Genomic DNA, 16,045 nt, shown 5'->3' with positions numbered 1-16,045 from the left:
ATTGTGTGTATCTGATCATGGTGGATCACATCTGCCAGCACAGACTTCAAGCACAGCAAGATGGCCTTCACTACCACCTTGAAGTTGTAACCCGGGTGGTACTCCAAGAGGTACCCCCTCTCCAACTGAAGGGACCAAAGCAGGTGCACAAGCACTGTGGGAGGTGTAGGGACTCTCCTCCCCCTATAGAGCAGAGTTAGACCACCAATGGGGACTTAACCATATACCTTTTAATGAAAGAACAGTACTAAGAACATAACAGGCATAAATCAGGGGGTATAGTGAACACTACAATGCCCCAAGGGGACAGGATTCAACAAAGGTTAGACACTTAAAATCATTGACAAAAGACAGGGTTAACAAAATATAAAACACAAACAGCAGAGCAAACAATACTGGTTGGTGAAATATAAAAAGGAACAAAATACAAAATGTCAAACGACAAGGAAATATAGGGCCTGGGTACCTGGAGGGGAGAAAGGGGGAAAACCAAATGGCCCCTTTCCACTGCAAGAAGATTTGTTCCTTTTTGCTCACTCACCCCAAGTCACCCCAGCTGTGACTTGAACTCAGATTTCCCATGTGGTAGGCAGAAACACTGCCACACAGCCACCACTGGTGGTATTGCTCTAAACTGCTAGGGGTCTTGACTCTCCTGGAGCCCCGCCTCACATCGAGCTGCCTAACCTCTTATTGGACAAGCTGAAGGCAGGGCTGGGAACCTCTCAGGTTGCTGCTCAGATCCTTGCTGGAGCTGCGGAGCCTTTCCTGCTAGCCACAGCCTCTCATAGGTGATCCTGCAGCCCAGTGGGGAGCCTCTCTTGCTGGCCACGCACTGCACTGGTGAGGGTCCAACTGCTGCCTTCAGGTCCCACTCCTTCAGGCTCTTCTGGGGCAACTGCTCCCACCCCACTGGCCCAGCTCTTACCAACTCTTTGAATCTCCTTCCTTGTGGTCCCAGTGTGGTCTCCCTTGAGTCAGCCACACTGCCCCTTTTATCCCCCTCCAGGTGACCCAAGGGGCCAATCAGGGGACATGGAGGGTGAGTCTCTGGGGCCTGATTGGTGAGGAAAGGGAATCCCAAGTTCTCCAATCATCTTTTGCCCTTTCAAAACCCCTGGACTAAGTTACTGCCAGCCAGCTCATCACAAAATCTATGCAGAAGAGGGAGAATAGGCACCATTTCTTCAGGTCATGGGGATCTACTTTCTTGGGCAGAAGGGTCAGCATGGTCCTCCTGCTTGACAGAAGGAGCTCCCCATCCCCTTCACACTTAGCCTAGATTGTGGCAAAACCTGGGCCAAGGACATCCCAGAAGGCACGGTAGAACTCCACGGTCAGTCCATTGTTGCCTTAGGCAGAGGGCATCTGAGAGCTTGGTCAGGGCTAGAGGAGCCTCCATCCAATTTCAGTCAACCACACTGACCTATGGTGGTCCCTCCCATAGGACCTGGCAGGTGTCAGCATTGGCCAGATTCAACAAGAGCTCTGTGTAGAAGGCTCACTAGGATCTGTGAAGGGGATGCCATCACCTGCCAAGAGGCAAGTAATGTACTTCTTGGCACCCCTCTTCTCCAGGTTATAGAAGAACCAGGAGCCATGGTACACCTCCTGAAGGGGCTGGATCCATGAGTGAATGAATGCATTGTAGGCACAGCAGTCATCCAGAGCTCAGAGTTCCTCTCACCTCTCCCAACATTCTTCACAGAGAGACAGGTTGTCTGGGTCAGTGTCAGGGTGCCTCCCTAGCTCCAATACCTACCTCTCAAGCTGCCTCCCTCTGTGGGGTGTGCCCCTGGGTGAAGCTGTGGTGAAAGAGCTGGAAACATACCTCCCTATTTCCTACCATCTCCAAGCCAGGGGGAAAGCCAACCAGAACTCACAGAAGACTGCCACAAAGTCTACATCCTCCAGCAGGCTGTTGTTAAAGTGCTAGTAGGCCAGCCCCAGATACTTGGGCTGCATTGTGACCTGAGCAAAGACAAGGTTGTGGTGGCTGAAGGGGGGGCCAGCCTAATACCAGAGGCATGGACATGGGCAGTGTTCAGCATTGAGATGTAAATTATGTCCAACCAGGAGTGGTGCACATTCTCCTCTTCCACCCTGATGACGGTGAAGGTAGTGGTGTTTTCAGGGTAGCAGACATGCCAGACATTCATCAGGGAGTGGTCTGGGTAGACCCCGGCTTAGGATTTTGTGGCAGCCTGGCTCTACTCCCTGTCCATATGGTCCTTCACCTTGAGAGTGACATTAAAGTCCCTGCTGAGGACCAGGCATTCATGAGGGTTAATGGTACTACAGTAAGTGGCCACATACTGGTAGAACTGGGCCATCTCCAAGTTGTGCACAGGGGTGTAGAAGTATAGCAGGTTCAGAACAAGCCCCAGACCTGGAGATGGAGCAGACCATTCATCACCACCTCAACATCCTGGAGGATTTCCAGCTCCAAGCTTGGGGAAAACAGGGTGGCCACCCTACATGATGTCTCTAAGAGGTGGCTGAAGTACACCTTGTCTCCCCATGCCAGCTGCCAGCTGGCTTTGGTGGCTAGAATTATGTGGGTCTCCTGCATGAAAAACACAGAGTATTACCCCCCTTCCCCCCCCGAAGGAAAATATCTGACACCTGCAGAGTCCCATCCTACAGTCATGGACATTGAGGGTCATGATGTTAGTGACCTCAGTGCTGGGGGGTGTCAGCAGGCTTAGCAGGGGTCCCACAAGTGGCAACACCAAATGTGGAGCCCAGCAGCAACCCCACAAACCTCCCTCTCTATACATAGAAAGCATTATGGAACTTCAGGCCTGCTTGTAGGTCCTGGCATTGTGCCACTTTGGCTCCTTGCCTCCCCCCACAATTGCTCTCATGGCATTGAGGATGCAATGCCTCCCTCCCCCCCAAGCAGTCCAGGGTGAGGCGCACCTTGCTCCCAGAGCACCAAGAGCTCTCTAAGAATGGGAGCAGCTTCTCTATGGGGACCACAACGACCACAGAGCCCATGGACTCCTGGTCACCCTCCTCCTAGCCCTGTGGTTCAGTGGGCTCCTCCTGACTGCTGGGGGGTATCTATTTCCCCCTCCTCCACCCCAGGGGGAGCAAAAGCCTGGCAGAGCACCATCTGAACCACTACTTCCCCCAACACAGGCAGAAGGAACAGTGCAACCCCTTGGGGCAGGAGCAGAAATGGCTCAGGGAGTGGCAAAACAGAAGATAAGGGGTCTGTGCAAGGCCCCCCTCATGGTTGTTCTTGGTGTCAGGGCACTCTGCTTCTACCCCTTCTGTGTCAGAACCACAGGGTGGATCTGAGATGGTTTTGGGGTGGTTTGTGCAGGGTCTGGGCACCATTGTGGCATCAGTGCCCTCCCCAAAGGGGCTTTTCCCTAACAGGGCTCACCACCATGAGCCCTAGGGCTCCTGCTTCCCTCAGATGGTCAGAAGGGGAGGGCTTTGCTGCCAGACCTGCCCTAGTGGTGGCCAAGGCCTGTGCCTCAGTGCTTATGGTGTCAGGGGGCAGGTTTTGGTCAGCAGAATGTGAGGGTGGGTCTCCTCTGTGGGGGTCCTCTCTAAGGCAGCCAGGCTATCCCAGATCCTCCTCTATGGAATCAATTTGTTTAGTTTTACCCAGGGGCAGAGTGTCTGGTTCATCTTGGGCGGTTAAACAGGACCAAGCATCCAGCCTAGTAGGTTATAAGTATCCAGGACCACCCCAGGATTCGGAGGCAGCCTCCCAATTTATATGGATCAAGGCTTGGTAGGTAAAAATGGCAGAGAGACATACTGAAGAGCTGGAGTTCAGGCAGGACCAGGGAGGCAACTAAAGGGTGCCACAGCCACCCTCAGGGGCTGGTCCTTTTAAGTTGGAGCCTGGTTCCAGGAGTTCTTCCCTGTAGCATATCCTGGGTCAAACTGTCCCCTCTGGCTCTGAGGCTGGGCTGATATCTCCCTGGGCCCCACCCCTTCTAGTCATATGCTCCTGACCAGTCTCAGGTGTGGCCCATCTGCTCAGCAAAGAGCCTCCTTCTAAATGCCCTAAGCTCAGCTGAGCTGCAGCCCTTCCTCCCTGCCTGGAGCTGCCAAGTTTTTATAGACAGTCCTGTAACCCTTCTCAGAAGTTCTTCTGCCTGCTTACTCCAAAAGCAGCTGGTCCTTGCTCAGCTGTCTCCAGAAAAAACGTCTTGGACTTGCTGCTTCCCCTCTTACAGTAACAGGGGCTTTGGTCCCCTGTTACAAAGCCATTGCCTACTTTATGTGGACACCTTACATTGCCACCATAGTGTGAGAAACTCAATCCATATAAAATGCATAAATATACTGGAAAAACAAAGAGGACTGTATCATCCTAATCTTCCTTAGACTGCAAACATTAATCAGAGGTTCAGCCAGCAGGCAGCAACACCATAGAAAAGCCAACAGTGTTCTCCCCATGCTATTAGTTATGAACAGTATGTGCCTCCAGTGTCTGGGGGGGCATGACTGCACTAGCGGTGGGAGGAGTGCAGTGGTGGGACCCTGGCAGTGGTAAACGGGGAACCCCCATAGACGCTACCAGCATTATCAATGGTGCGGCTGGGGTGGCAAGCGCTGACCAGGGGTCAGTGACAGCCTGTAGGGCCCACCGGCAGTGGCGGCAGCAGCCAGGAGCAATTGTGGACCACCCACAGACGCCGCTGGAGATGTAGGCGGCAGGATGACAAACGGTACCTCCCACAGGCACTGCCAACACTGGCAGATGAGTCGAGGGGAGGGGCTGTTGGCAGTGCCTTTCTGCAGAGGGTGTGCCGCCACACTCAGGGGGTGCACGTACACCCGTGTACACCCCCTACACCATGCCCCTGCTATTAGTAAAAAGAATGAGCTTGCATATTGTCACCTTTCCTGCTGTGTTGTTCAGAAATTATTCAGAGCCATGGATCCTGACAGAGTCTACTTTCCCTGGTGTCTGAGTTCTGAATAATTAGCAGTATAACCTCCTACATTAGCAAACCAATTCAAAGTGGTTCATGCAAGAACCTCTTAAGGATATTGTTCCCCATACCTCACATAAGCCTTTGCATGTGTCCTGGTTGCTGTTATAGGCAAGAATGACTTTCCCAGGCATTGTTATGTGGGTGAGTTGGAAGAGTAGGCCATCAGGAGGAAAACCACCCTAATGAAGTATCAAATCCTGAATAACATAATGCTGTGAATGCTAGCTTATTGTGCCCTTGCCTGGGTATCAGATAAGATTCAAGAGGCACGGGTTTTGAGGCAATGTATTTTATTGGACCAAGTGCATGGTTGGAAGAGACTTAAGCCCTAAAGAAAAACATGTTACATTCAAAAGCTTGTCTAAGTCTATCCCAGCCATGTGTCCAATAAAACATAACACCCATTGTGATGTCGGTTGCCTTATGGGTCGTACCACTTGTCGGTAAGGTAGTCCCTCCCCTCGACTCATCTGCCATGACTTTGCTGTTAAATTCTCATGAGAGGGTTTCAGTGAAGATCTTCCCAGAGGGGCTCCCTGACATGGTTGTACTCACAGTTGTTAGGCGCGATGTTCCACGGGGCTCCACCTCCCCTACACCCCGTCCACTTGCCAACTGGTCACGTGTGGGTCAGATGTTAGCCTCGGTCTTTATGGGCTTGCCCCACAGTAGGCCTCAGATGGAGGGAAGAGCACGCACCTGAACAACTTAGCTGGCTTGTATCCCTTCTCTCGCTATTCCTTGGACTTCCCTACTTTCCTTTAGTTTCTTTTCTCCCTGTCCTCTTCAGAAATAATATTCTCCTGGGGAGGAGCAGGATGTGGAGCTGCCTTCCCTTCCCCAGCAATCTCCCAAGGACTCTGAAACACTCCCCTGCTCTGCTTCTCCTAGGGGAAGCGCCGGTCTCTCCTGGCCTGCCTCCAGCAGGGAGCTGCTGTGCTTCCCCTGCTCTGCCTTGGTCAGGGGCTCAAAGGTTTCCCCTGCCTCACTTGCCAGTACTGCATGTGCTACGGCATGCCTCTTCCCGGCAGGAGCCTCAGCATGCCGGACATGCTGCCAGCCACCTCTCTCTCCCTCTGGCTCCCCCTCCCTGCGGGTCCTGTCAGGGCTTTTAAACATTCCCGCAGTGGCCATGCCAGCTGCCACGATTGGGCTGGCTGCCACCTGCGCAGGGAACAGCTGCTTAAATAGCCGGCATAATGCCGGCTCGTGAGGCTGCTGCTGCAGCTGCGGCTGCCACCGCAGTCCTGGCTCCTGCAACACCAAGTCTGCCGGAGGTAAGTTCCCCCTTCAGGTGGGTCTGTTTCCGGGCTTTGTGCACCCTGCAGTTTTCCCTCGCCTCCTCTCAAGCCCATGGTGGCATGTCGTCGCCATACCCATAAAAATCCTTGCCTCTTGTATATTTTCTGGATCACCATAGCTACACTATCACTACAACACTATCGGATAAGTTTCAAACTGGTTTGAATACTAATTTACAAATCACTTTTACACGTGCTCTGGAGGTAAGGCAGGGAGGGGCAGCACTTTAATTAGAACGGCTCTGAAAGCCACTCTAATTAAAGTGCTGCAGTATCTCATGTATCAGCATCCCTGAGCTTAAAAATAGCAGCTCATTTGATAAGCTTTAGTTCAAATGCCCCTGCCATCATTTTTAAGTACAGGGACATTGGTACATGAGACACAGGATGCTGCTGGAGCATGGTAGTTACCATGTTCCAGCAGACTCGATTAATCAAGTCTGCTCCAATGTGCTGTAGCAAGTCTGCTACAACAGTGTATCAGAGCAGCCACTAATGTACAGGCACCCCATGTTCCCCCATCTCTAAGCATAGCTATCTGTAGGGCAGATTGGCTAATGATAGACTACAGAAATATGCAAAAATAACCTGGCCATAGAAAGGTATAAATTTACAGTATCAAGTAGGAACTGGGTTAGGGTTAGGGTTAGGGTTAGGGTTACCCTTCTCAAATATTGTTTTCCAAGAATCTTCAAGGAGGGAGATGCAGCCTGCTCTGATTCCAGTCCAACCTGAAGTACAGGATCTGCAGCCAGGGGCCTGCAAGGTGGTAAGTCACACCACAGTCAGTACCTTCACTTAACCTCTTCAGACACAGACAGAAACTACACCTGTCATGCAATTGTCCCCTGGAAAGTGCTCTACACTTCAGCAGAGCACCTTCAGTAACTTGTGTCTGCTCAGCAGCTGGGCTGCTGCTGCCCAACTCTGTCTCAGGATGGGAGTGGGGAAAAGGGAGGGAAGGGAGGTTGGATTGGTTTCTGCCCAGCCTACACTGGACTGAGGGAGAGTGGATTAGAGCTGCAGCCCCACTGGATTGTGACTGCAAGTATTTACATAGAAATATGTCTCTCTAATCAACTTCAGTAGCTGAAGCCTAAAGATGTGATGGCTCTAAGGGCTGAAGTTCTCTTAGTGTAGCAGGAACTATTTGTGGCAATTAAGTCTGTATTAACTGCCTTTCAAAGGGTATTTTGAAATTTGCCAATAGGAAATGAGATCTAAAATGGTAATATTACCCACACCCTCACTCTGCAGTAAGCTGTCAGTACTACAGCCATCTCTCCAGAAAACAGGATATCTGCACGTGCATCTTGTGACAGAATGAAAAGGGCCCTGGTTCAGTGTAAAATATTGCAAAAAATAGCATTGATAAACAGATTTCAGAATTCTAAGCAACTGTTCTATATAGCCTTATGCATTATCCCCAGGTTGTTTGGTATTACAATGCTTGTGAACGGTGTTAACATGAATTTTTGGGAAGTATCTTCTTTATGTGAGTATGTGTATTAACAAGAATATTCATTGTATGTATGTGCATGTTTGTGTGTGTGTATATATTTTATATATTATATCTAAACATATAGGAAATATATAAACACACACATATATGCATACATAATACTGTGTGTATGCATACATAAACATATATATTTTTTCCGCTACTCACTGTTAAGCTTTTAATATTATAGCCTTCCAGTCAGAAAGCAGAAACAATATCTAGTGATTTACTTGAAGACATGCACATGAAGAAAATGTACTAGTGAAGACAATTATTTGAATATAACTCATTGGCTGATAATTGTTGAAGAAACTGAACAAAATAAAACCAATAGTGTCAGTATCAGCCAACATCCCTTTTCTAGATCATTCAAATGTAAGTCCATGGTTCTCAGAGAGAGATGCACAGGGCTGTTGTTCTGTGAAATATGATTGTAGAAATGCATCTTAGACACAAGCAGCAGCATCCTGTGTCACACCTCGGGACTGATACCAGTTTCAGAGTGCAAGCTAGAAATATATGTCAAAACCCAGCCCAGACTCTTCTCAAAGAAGGATGGAGTTGGATCAACCTTACCAGAAAAAGTTAGCCAAATTCTGTCTGCATTTATCCCATACAATCTCACTAAAGGCACCCTAACCTGCCACAGTGCCTAGTCTGCATGCCAGTCCATAAGCATGTCATGGCAGGAAACACATCAGGTTCCACATAAGTAATAACAATATCAAAAAAACTCATAGAGGTAAGATTCAGAGAACAGTTATGGGTTATCATCTTATTCCAGAGACTGCAAGGACCCTGAAGTGGAAATTGTTCAGTGCATAGACTGATTCTGATACCACATATCAGCAAGAATGTTCCAGTAAGATGCATGAGACTTTCTTGGGGGATTCTGGTTGGTCTGTAGTAACAGCAAAAATTAACTGACTAGTGTCTTTCCATGGTGCATTTCTATCTAATACTAAAGAGATATTCATGTTGATGATGAGCAGAAGGGCTCTGACCAGATTACAGCATCTAACTTGAGCTGGCGGAAACCCGGAATTTCCTGCCCTGATATTTCTAAATATACTTTTGTCCTGAAGTGAGCTGAAAAGTCAAAACTGAATTATGAGGGAATTGAAAATTCTAATAAATTTTGATTCAGACATTTCCATAGACATTTCTATTTATAGACATTCTGATCAAAGACACTTTCTGATCAATATGAAATGTTTTGGCTTCTCCCAATAAAAAATCCCTCAGTTTGGCTTTGAGTATTTCTCTTTCTGAGTTGTCTAGATGCCTTGTGGGAGTCAGCTTTGCTGCCTGTGCCCAATTCCCCTCTTGTCAGCAGGGCTCCTTGGATGTGAGACTATGCATCTAGCATAGCAAAGATGTAGTCCAGCCCAGGCCCTAGAGGATAATGGGAGCAATGCCAACCACACAACACTTAAATGACATTAGAGTCAACCCAGCTTCATAGTTTCATAGTTGGTAGGGTCAGAAGGGACCTGATCACATCATCAAGTCCAACCCCCTGCCATGGGCAGGAAAGAATACTGGGGTCGAACGACCCCACCTAGGTGATTGTCTCGCCTCCTTTTGAAGATCCCCAGGGTAGTAGCGAGCACCACTTCCCTTAGAAGTTGGTTCCAGATCCTAGCCGCCCTTCCTGATGTCTAGCCTGAACCTACTCTCAGTCAACTTATGGCCATTAATCCTAGTTACTCCTGGTAATGCTCAGGGGAAGAGGGTCTCTCCCATTCCCCGATGGTCCCCCTTGGTAAGTTTATAGATGGCCACGAGATTCCCTCTCAGCCTTCTCTTGTGGTGGCTGAACAGGTTCAGGTCCCTTAGCCTCTCCTCATAGGGCCTGTCCTACTGCCCCCTGATCATGCGAGTGGCCCTCCTTCGGACCCTCTCAATGCTGTCCACATCCCTCCTGAAATGCGGAACTGGATACAGTACTCCAACTGCAGCCTGACCAATGTCTCATAGAGGGGGAGGACCATCTCCTTGGACCTGCTCGTGATGCATCTGTGGATGCATGACAAGGTGCGGTTAGCCCTACTGACTGTGTCTTCACATTGGCAGCCCATGTTCATCTTGGAATCAATAATGACTCCAAGATCCTTTTCGGCCTGTGCACTGATGAGAAGGGAGTTCCCCAGCCTGTAGGTATGCTGCTGGCTCTTCCTCCCGAGGTGCAGTACCTTGCACTTGTCAGTATTGAATCCCATCCTATTCTCATCCACCCTCCCCTGTAACCTGTCCAGATCTAGTTGTAGCCTGTCCCTCCCTTTTAGCGTGCCCACTTCTCCCCACATCTTAGTGTCATCTGTGAACTTGAACAAGGTGCTTTTCACCCCCTTGTCTAAGTCGCTGATGAAGATGTTGAACACTGCGGATCCAAGGACTGAGTTCTGGGGAACCCCAGTGCCCATATCCCTTCAGGCTGAAAATGACCCACCCACCACCACTCTCTGGGTGCAGCCCTCCAGCCAATTTGTGACCCATCTAACTGTGTAAGCATCGACGCCACAGCTGCCTAATTTTTTGATGAGAATGGGGTCATCCTTTGGGCTCAGAGGATCGTCTCCTTAAGGAACGACCACTCATCTTGGACTCCCAACTTCCCTCCCCTCTGGGACCTCAGTGCCTCCCCGACTAATCTCCTTAACTCATTGAAATTGGCTCTCCTGAAGTCAAGGGTTTCTGCCTTGCTGCAGGCCTTTGACACCCTACGCTGGGTGGTGAATTCCAGTAAGCGATGATCGCTATTGCCCAGGTGGTCAAGAACCCACAGTCCCCTCACAAGGTCATCGCCTGTGGTCAGGACCAGGTCCACCAACCTGGAATGAGATACTTTTTTCTTACTGAAAAAAGGGTAAATCAATTTTTAAAGTTCCCCCCGGATCATGTGTAAAAACACCCATAGAGCCTGACAACTGGTTCACTCTGAGTTACGTAATCTCTTGGGTCCCAGAGGGAGCCAGCACTCCTGATGACCTCTACAGCCCAGCCATACAGCCTGCTGTCTCGGACGGCCGGAGTCGACTCGAGGTGATTTTAATAATTACTCGTTCGCTGGGCGGGCTGGTGAACGGAGAGACAGTCAAAGCTTAGTGGTTGCAAAAACTTTACTTACGCCGCTTGTAGCCGTGACGCAGGTGGTCCAGTCGTTTGAACAACTATGTGAGTTGCTCCAGCTGGCAAGGCTCAGGCCAGCTAATCCGTCCACAAATTAAGCCAGTGGGGAATGGGTACGTCGAGGATTGCGCTCGGCAACGGGGAGAAGAATCGATAGGTGATCAGTCTATCGATCAGCTCAGCCGCAAGTCAGATCTCTCTAGAGGCACTCCACAGCGTGCTCAAAGTTCTCCAACTTGGGCGGAAGTCGCACGAAATTTTAAACGGCTAGCAAGTCAATTACTAGCCGCTACGTAGGAATAATTTAGAACTGGCCAATAGTGGGACACAAATTTGCATTCAAATGGCGGGAACTCTCTTGCACCGGGGTTTTTCTGTTGCAACAAAAACCCTTTGCTGTGCAAGAGGCTCTCATGTGGAGGGAAAATTCCATCGTGCCGAGGCACCAAAATCACTGGGTTGTGACATGCCCCCTTGCCGACGGCACAACTGGAATTTTAGACACATGAGCACATCATAAGGCATCTTTGTTTCAGGATTTAGTTGGTTGACTATACTAGTAACTACGGAACTATCACGACCCATGATGGCAATATCATCGACATAACTCCAGATTCTTAATTCCTCCTCTGGGGGAAGAGAGTGTGAGGCTTGAAAATTCTTTATGGTATTATTCATGGCACCAGTAGCTAGTGACGGAGTGTTGCGATATCCTTGTGGACAAACCGTCCACTTGTACATAGTGCCATCAATGCGCATATTTAGTATTCCTTCCGGGTCTGTTATCGGGATGGAAAAGAACATGTTTTTTAGATCCAGTGTGACTCCGACCCACTTACTTTGTTGGAATTGTGCCATCTCGAACATACATTGTGGCAGAGTAGAAGGATTAGGTTGTTGAAGTACTTGACATCTTTTGTTAACCTCTCTATAGTCTACGACTAGCCGGGCTTCGTTAGGCTTTCCAGGTTTCGCGACTCTCCATCCTGATGACAGGTAGGTGCTGGCAGTTACGGTCTTAATACAGCCTCGTTGCTCGAGTCGCCGCAGGAGGTCAGTAAGGGACTTCTTTAGAGGACCCTTGGTTGGCATTGGTCGATATCACCAGGTGGACGTGTTACAAAGCGTTGGTCGATGCCAATCCTGTTCTAGGATAATGATGGGTAATGCTTGTAGCACTTGTTCTTTAAGGTCAAGTACTTTTATCCCCGGGATTCCTAAAATATTGATGCCCCCTAGGACAGCCTCTAGGGGGTATAGGTAGCCTTGGACTGAGAATTTGACCTTTGTGGTGACTGCAATAGCATTAAGCCCTTGTACCTTAATTGTTTTGGTGGTCTTTTGGTGAGGTATCATTGAGGTAATCACATTGACTTGAGCTCCAGTATCGAGAAGGAAGAATACTTGTTGTTGGTCATCTGGATCGGTAGGGTTGTAAACAGTGAGTTCGGCATATGGACGAGAATCAGTGGGGTCAGGTTTAAGTTGGAGAAGGCCACCGGCAGAGTCGACGGCCATTATTCGTTTTTTGGTGGGTCTTCGAATTTGAATCCTAATACTTCAGCCAGACAACACTGGGCCCTTTCTCCCAAAACTTGCAACTGAGTTTTTGTAAGTCCAGAGCGGGCGAGAAGAAAACCAAACATATTCCTTTCCTTTGTAGTTCTTTCCTTCGGGGTTCTTGGAGGTGACCACCATGGCTCTCGCCGGGGGGTAAACTCTTGACGTCTGGGTCTCAGTGTTTCGGCTGGGTATGCTGAAGGTCGGTCTCTTATATCATCAGAAGTTTCTCCACTCTGTTTCATGAGTGCCTGCAGTCGTGGGAGATGGCCTAAGAGATTTCCCACTGGTTGACCCGCCATCGGGTTCAAAAAGAGTCGGAGTGTAACGGCATTTGCTCCTCCATATACCTCCACGCAGGCATCTATAGCTTCCAGGGACGTTGGAATTGCCCCGGGGTTCGATAGGTGGCGATGAGCCCATCTCTCTTTGCGTTGGACTGCTGTTAGTCCCATTGGATTCGCTCTCGGGCTCCATGAAAGATATGACACCCCAACTATGGCCAGGAGGAGTTGCTCTGCAGTGGCCTTCTGTGGGCGACCCTCATGCCAGGTGTGAAATTTGTGTATTACCTGTCCCACTACAAGCGCCGGGAGTGGGATGGGCCAGTGGGCACTGTCCGTTACCACATTCAAGTCGGTAGCACGCCCTCCGCTCCATGCCACTTGTCGGGTCAGGGCAATCGCTTCTTCCTTGTCTAAAGTGTCAGATCCAAATTCCACTATTAATCGTCCTAACCACATGGCCAAGGTTTCTTCTGGTTTTATTTTAGATTCTCTACAAAGTTCCTGAATTTCTGGTCGGGTGCGTGTGCGAGAGATAACAGTGGTACGCGCAGTACCTTCTTCATCCGCAATGTGCTTCATCACAGCTATCAGGTGAGCTGCGGCAGAGAGAGAGTTAAATTCCTCATGCGGGAGTGTTGGATACATCCCTCCTTCCATTGCCCCCTCCCCGTGGCAAGGAGGTGGGGCCATTGGGAACGACATCACCTCAGGGGGCGGAGTCGCTAGGTGGATCCCCGCCAGGTCTTCTGTAACCCCGCCCCTCTTTTCCGGGTTCCCCGGATGGCTCGCGCTTCTTTCGGCGCCATTTTCTGCTAGCGGCATCATACGGCCGGCGCTATTGATAAGCGTCGCTCCGGAGCCCTTTGCTGTCCGCTCCAGCGACTCTTTACCCGCTGTATGCATCTGAGCCTCCAAATTTGCGTACTCCCTTAGTAGACCCGTTACTGTACGGAACAGCACATTTATCATCTTTCCCTTCTTCCATTTAGTTAGACCCCATTTCAGCACATGACGGCCCTTAGTTTCCAGATCCTCCCAGAGCTGAACGAGGAGCTCATGGCCCCACGACCCAGGCACCAAATCCGGACAATTAAACCAGTCCGCGGGGGTGGGTTCCCCTCCTTCCCTTAAGTATCGAGTGCACTGAGTGAAATCCTGAGCGGGGGTCAGCTTTTCTGCCTTCCGCGCCTTCACCCCAGCTAGGGATATGGCTGATGTTTCCTGCGGGGGTCGATAATAGACCCGGTTGCTCCCCATTATGCATCCAAACTCCCCAAGAGATAGCTTAGTTCTCCATTCTTTTACGACTGCTTCTTCTCTCTTTACGGAGAAGTAGCCATCAATATTTCTTTCATCCCCTTCTACCGCCTGGTGGTAAGCGATATGCGCCCACAGGTCGTTTGCATTCTCTACACAGCTGGTCCCGGTGCGCCAGGGGCAGCACCCGATTAGGTTCATCTCCATCACCGTGCCCTTAGATCCCATCTTCGTTGCCATGTCTCAGACGGCCGGAGCTGACTCGAGGTGATTTTAAAAATTACTTGTTCGCTGGGCGGGCTGGTGAATGGAGAGACAGACAAAACTTAGTGGTTGCAAAAACTTTACTTACGCCGCTTGTAGCCGTGACGCAGGTGGTCCAGTCATTTGAACAACTATGTGAGTTGCTCCAGCTGGCAAGGCTCAGGCCAGCTAATCCGTCCACAAATTAAGCCGGTGGGGAAAGGGTACGTCGAGGATTGCGCTCGGCGATGGGGAGAAGAATCGATAGGTGATCAGTCTATCGATCAGCTCAGCCGCAAGTCAGATCTCTCTAGAGGCACTCTGCAGCGTGCTCAAAGTTCTCCGACTTGGGCGGAAGTCGCATGAAATTTTAAACAGCTAGCAAGTCAATTACTAGCCGCTATGTAGGAATAATTTAGAACTGGCCAATAGCGGGACACAAATTTGCATTCAAATGGCGGGAACTCTCTTACACCGGGGTTTTTCTGTTGCAACAAAAACCCTTTGCTGTGCAAGAGGCTCTCATGTGGCGGGAAAATTCCATCGTGCCGAGGCACCAAAATCACTGGGTTGTGACACCCACCAGAGAGGGGAAGGAGGGAGCAGTGCTACCAGCACAAAGGGCTGCTGACAAGATAGCTGTCACCCCTCACCACTGATTGGCTGAAATTGCTGCCTGTTAATCAGTGGTAAGGGGTGGGGCATGATGAACAATCATCAGAACTGTTTAGTGGTAAGGGGCAGGGATACCAGGGCCTCTAAGCCAATCAGAGGTGTGAGGGGGGCCCACTGCACATAACCTGTGAAAATGGTGGCTGGCCCCCAGATCTGCCCACAAATTTGGCCGGCAGCCTCCTTGAGTTTGGTAGACCTTTACATATAAGTAGGGTGACCATATGTCCCAGTTTGGCCAGGACAGTCCCAGATTTTGTAGGCCATCCAGGTGTTCCAGCTGGTTGGTGCAAATGCAAACAAAAGTCCCAGATTGACACCACCCCACCTGCAATGCCTGGCCCAACTCCTTCTGAGTAGAAGCTGGAAGCAGGGGGCAGGCTGGGTTGGGCCTGAAGCAGGATGGAGTAGTGGGGCAAGAGAACTACTGTGAGTTCAGGCTGCTCGTGTGTGCGCACACGTATACATGTGTGCATGTATTTGTGTGAGTGTGTGTGGCACCCTGGGAGAATTTGTATTCAGGTGCCTTTGGCACCCTCATGAGCAGTGGCTGGAGGCAGGAGACAACCTGTGCTGAGCGCTGCTTTTCCTGCCTGGGGCAGGGATCAGCAGAGAATGAAGTGGGGGGGGGGGGAAGTGTCCTGGATTTCCTTAAAATAATATGGTCACCCTACACATAAGCCCAGGGCCTGAGGCAAAGCAGGTAGTCTGGTCCTTCATGTTGCAGGGGATGGAGCTCCTGGGAGACAGGGGCTTCAGGAAATAGACCCACAGACACCCAAGCTACTTGTGAGAACTAGATGGAGACAGCTAAGGGGGAACTATAGCTTGTGGAAAAAAATTGACCCAGCGTGGGAAGTAAATTTTACTTTGCATATGTTTTTCTTATGTTTGTGTTATGTTATGTTTTGTTTTGTTTTACACTGGAGAACCAGGTTGTGGTTATAAGGGTGGTAGGGAGGCCGCAGAGGTGCCTGAAGGGCACCCAGCTTAGAGCCTTGCCTGAGTCAAAAGCCCTAGGGAGGCTGTCATAAGACATAGGACTTTGGGGGCCTGCAGCCCAAGATGGTGAGCCCAAGAGGGCTGTAGAGCCAAGGTCCAGGGCAGCAGACCTCAGCTGACAAG

This window comes from Alligator mississippiensis, chromosome 13 (assembly GCF_030867095.1).
Source record: "Alligator mississippiensis isolate rAllMis1 chromosome 13, rAllMis1, whole genome shotgun sequence".
Classification (NCBI taxonomy): Eukaryota; Metazoa; Chordata; order Crocodylia; family Alligatoridae; genus Alligator; species Alligator mississippiensis.
Note: the sequence above shows the minus strand (reverse complement) of the source record.